Source organism: Monodon monoceros, unplaced genomic scaffold (assembly GCF_005190385.1).
Source record: "Monodon monoceros isolate NGI ecotype Baffin Bay Population unplaced genomic scaffold, NGI_Narwhal_1 Super_Scaffold_7, whole genome shotgun sequence".
Taxonomy (NCBI): domain Eukaryota; kingdom Metazoa; phylum Chordata; class Mammalia; order Artiodactyla; family Monodontidae; genus Monodon; species Monodon monoceros.
In genome coordinates, this window is record NW_021703784.1 from 82,305 (window position 1) to 86,817 (window position 4,513).

Genomic DNA, 4,513 nt, shown 5'->3' on the forward strand with positions numbered 1-4,513 from the left:
GCTCCACCCAGCGAGGAGCTAGAAGGGCAGGAGGGGCTTGGAGCACCTATAGCCTAGGCCTGGAACACAGTTCCCGGGGCCGCAGGGTCCAGAAGGAGGTGGGTCCATCTCCACCAGCCTCTCGGGATGAAAGGACCATCCTGGCTGTGAAGGCAGCCCTGGTCATCCAGAGGACTTCTTGTTTGGGGACCAGAGCACCTGGGTTCATCTCACAGAGGGAAGACGCCTCCGGGGAGGCCTGATCGCCTGCTACAGACGCTCACCTTGGATCCTCGCCTTGGAGCGATATTCTTCTCTACCCGGTCCCAGGCCCCAGAGCCTCCACATTTCAAAAGCCTTGGGAGTTTCCTTTTTAAATCTCCTTGAATCTGAGAGCAAGAAAAGAAATTCCAGGGGGCTTCCCTGGTGGCGCAGTGGTTGAGGGTCCGCCTGCCGATGCAGGGGACATGGGTTCGTGTGCTGGTCCGGGAGGATTCCACATGCCGCGGAGTGGCTGGGCCTGTAAGCCATGGCCGCTGAGCCTGCGCGTCCGGAGCCTGAGCTCCGCAACGGGAGAGGCCGCAACAGTGAGAGGCCCGTGTACCACAAAAAAAAAAAAAAAAAAAAAAAGGCAAAAGAAAAAAGAAATTACAGTGATCTGTGGAGCCTGTGGGAGAGAGATTGAGAACATAATGGTGAGGTTTCAGTGCATGGGAGATGATCCAAGTGCCCCGCAGGGGACAGCATCTTCAAGTCTTATGGTTGTGCGTGTTTGTTTATTTTTTAAAATTTCACCTGGTATATAAGTAGAGAAAAGTTTAAATTGCCACAACAAAAATATAGGTTAAAGAGATAACAAAAATCACCTTCTATAAGAGCAGAGTGAGGCCCTAGAGAAGATCACTGAGATAGTTTGGGAAGTTTCCTACTGGGAGATCATCTGTAAAAATAGAAAAAGGTAATTTTCCTGGAGTAGGAGGGCTGCGTGAGCGTGTACTGTCCACACTTACGCTCAGGATTCCAGAAGCAAAGGGAAAAACAGGCAGAAGAAGCGGAATGATTGCACTGTTTACACATTTTATTCTAGTTTATTTAGATAAGTTCCCAACTTTGCCTCTGCAAAAGTACTTGCAGTGATTTATAGGTTAAAGGCAATTTCTAACTCGGACTTACATTGGAGCGAAAGATGCAAGCGTTGGGTCTTCCAAACGGATCCAAGACTTGGGCCTCATCTCGGGGTGGAGAAGGGCCCGTCTCCTCCCCGTGGGCCTCATCCCGACGGGCTTGGTCCGCTCACAGCCGGGGCAGGGAGCCCTAGCCCAGCGATTGCCCCCATGCTACTGATCTTTCTTCTCGGACTTGAGTGGCAGGACGGGGACTCATGCTAAACTCATCCGTAGTTTCTATGGAAACCATGGGCTCTCTGGCAGATTCCCCAGCAGCTCTGGGGCCAAGGAGTCTCCACAGAATTGATCTTTCATGCCTTAGAACCTGCCCTGGGTGCAGAGAGGTCCCTGACGGTTTCGTGGGTGACCGTACCTTCCGCTCTGTAAACCAGGACACACAGGGCGCCCTGGCTCATCTGCAGCACCAGCTACGGGAGAGCGAGCATAGGATGTGCCTCCTCCAGCCAGAGATTTAGGTCACTTCGCTGTTCCCTCCTGAAGGCGTCTCGTGGTCCTCACAGGGTGACAGCCACCTCAATGGGCAGGATGGCGGATAACCAGGATGGAAGATTCTGGTCCACCCGGCTGGGATGGAAGCTTTGAAATCTCCTGGAGAGTCTGTGCTGGGTCACAAGAGAGCCGGGTGTTCAGATCAGGGGATTAGACGTGCCAGGTGGGGAAGACACCCAGGCCGCTGTGATCGGCATCATGGCAGGAACTGGAGGGAGGCCCCGGAAGTGACTTTGGTTCCTGTGCCCTTGAGGTGACATTTTAGCTGAAATGGCACATACGGAAGCAAGTGATTTTTTTTTTTTCACATGCCGGGGTCCTGCCCTCACACAAGTAAAGCTGACGTGATACAAGGGACATTCTGGACCATGAAAAGCTCTCAGGTGCCACACAGCCCACGCCTCTTCCAGGAAGAACTAGAAACACAGCCCAACATCCTGTGTTTTTAAATCAGTTCAGTGAGGCAAATCCAAACCTGACCCACCTTCGGTGGACACACAATCTTAATTTCAATACCGTTTCCAATGACCTAGTCCAGTGGTTTTCACACTTGGATGCAGCATAATCACCTATGGATTTTTTTAAACAGTCTTGTGAATTATACCTCATATCTTCTGATTAGAATTTTCCAGGATAAGGCCTGTAGAGAAACACATAAATCTCCTCCAATGACCCTGAGGCCCAGCTGCGATGGAGAGTCACTGATCTCACCTGAACCTGCCCTCAGCAAAGCCCCGTGGGACTCCAGTGTGTCCTTGGTGGACTCAGATCCCTGACATAATGGCTCTGATGTTGTCACGTGGACCTGTCCCCTCAGCTGCCCCACGGTGGGCGGTGCGGGCTTGGGGGGTCTACAGGAGGCGGCTCAGCGGCCAGAAGGAGGGGCCTGAGGAGCCCAGGAGACATATGGAGAAGCACGTGGGATGATGCTGTCTTGTGGGCTATATTTTGCATTCTTCAACTCATTTCTTATTTTAAACGCACCCTTTCAAGGCAGTGTTGGATTGAGCTGATTTGACAAATGTACCCAAAAAGCCCATTTGAGTTCAGGGTTACACACTCGACAGGCAGGGGAAGATTCTGCGTTTAGAGCAAGGACACTGGTCCCCACCTGCAAGCACCATGCACGGTCATGGTCACCAATTCCATCTGAGGTCAGGCCTGGGGATACAGGGGAAGGAGGAGGGGTTTCTTGTCCTCCAGCTTGAGTTTCACAAGGCAGGAGCCAGCATCCCCTCCACAGATGTGTTTGGAAAGCAGGTGGAGGCCTGGAGGGCGCTGTGGAGTAAGCAGGGGCGGAGGAGACCCCTCCTCCCACCCTCTACCCCTACGCTCGCCTCTGAGCCGGGAAGGGGTCTTCTGGAGGGGACCCTGCGCTGTGACCCCCAGGGGTGCTCCCACCTGTTCCCGGGAACCTTCCCTCTTCAATCCATGGAGGAGCATGTGCGTGGGTGGGTCCAGGTCCCCGTGCACAGTCTCGGTGATGCGACCTTGGTGCAGACGTGATGTGACCACTGCAGAGGGAACAGAGAGAGTGAGGCTCTGGGTGCCTTTCCTGCCTCTAGCCCCTCGGGCCAGGATCCGCGGGCAAGAAGGTGCCGTCCTGGACCCTGACTGCGTCTGGGTGACCCAGGGACCAAACTGCCCCCCTCGGGGCCGGGGGGAGGAGTGAGCCTCCGCACACTTCAGAGCCACAGAACCCCAGGCCGGCCCACCGCTGCCTGCACCTCACCACCCCGTCCTCCCCACAGGGCCCCGGGGACCCGCCTCCACAGGGCGGGAGGTTGGGATGGAGGAGAGACAGAGGCGGGGGAAGCTGGCCTGGTAACAGCGGCGGCGAAGCAGCCCCATGGCGCAGAGGAGGCGCCGCCCAGCACACGGGCCGAGGGTGACGCCTAGGCTCACACCGCTCACCTCGCGAGCCCCCGACCTCCCCACCCGCTGGAGGTGGGGACCCCAGCCGTGGGAGGGTGTGGACGCCTTCTGTGCTCAGCCACTGCCCGCACGGGCCCCGCACCGCACACCCCTCAGGACTTTAGCTGTGAGAACGCTTTGCAGTGAAAACTGCCATTTCTCCCAAAAGGTCTGGGCAGAGCCGAGTCAGTAAACAGCAACTTCATATCAATTCTGAAGCGGCTGGAAGGGCAAGAGAGAGAAGGGGGATGAGGGATTTGTTGAAAGTCTGAAGCTTTTCCTGAAACTACCACGCCCGCTAAGCGTCTCCCCAAGTCGCCCTCTGCTCCCCGCCCCCCGGGGGTTAACTGCTGCGTCCTTTGGCTCCAGGGCTCCAGCTGCAGACGCACTCTTTATGACTTTTCTTAACCTGACTGTTGAGAAGAGACTTCACCCCATAGCCGAGCCTGAGACTCTGGGCGGCTGGGGGGCATCGTCTCCGGACCTACCGTCCTGCAGGCTCACTCACTCCCGGAGCCTTGCCCGCGACAGGACCACATCACAGCAGCCAGCTCGCTCTCCTTTACATCTCTTTTCTGCCTTATTCCCCACCCTGGGCTCTTCCCCCAGGAAGCGGAGGAAGCGCGGGCCCAGACCCCGCCCACGGTGAGCCGGAAGGGGGCGGGGCCAGCCCAGAGAGTTCAAGTGAGGCCAGACGAAGCCAAGGCCCTGCGGTGGCCACTGGTCCGGAAGGAGACAGAAGCCAGGAGCTGGCCCGCTCTTTCTTCTCCACGCACACGAACTTCTCCGGCTTTAGCTGGTTTTCAGCCGCGACGTCCGCCCTGCGAGTCGCTGACAGGGAGGCCGGCTTGGCCCTGGATCGGAAGGACCACAAGGGCTCTGCCTCTCCCACTCCAACGTCCTCAGCTGTCAGGCCCCGTTAAGTTTTAATTTAATCGTCGCCG

At 56.5% G+C, this 4,513-nt stretch overlaps 1 long non-coding RNA gene across 1 annotated transcript; it reads right to left on the minus strand.

Annotated features, from left to right (window-relative positions):
• Positions 1-1,046: 1,046 nt before the first annotated feature.
• LOC114886396 lies at positions 1,047-4,160 on the minus strand. Its single transcript, XR_003791335.1, has 3 exons — positions 4,058-4,160; positions 3,570-3,791; positions 1,047-3,169 (listed from the first exon to the last, which is right to left on the minus strand). It is a non-coding gene; the product is annotated as an uncharacterized LOC114886396 (long non-coding RNA).
• Positions 4,161-4,513: the final 353 nt, after the last annotated feature.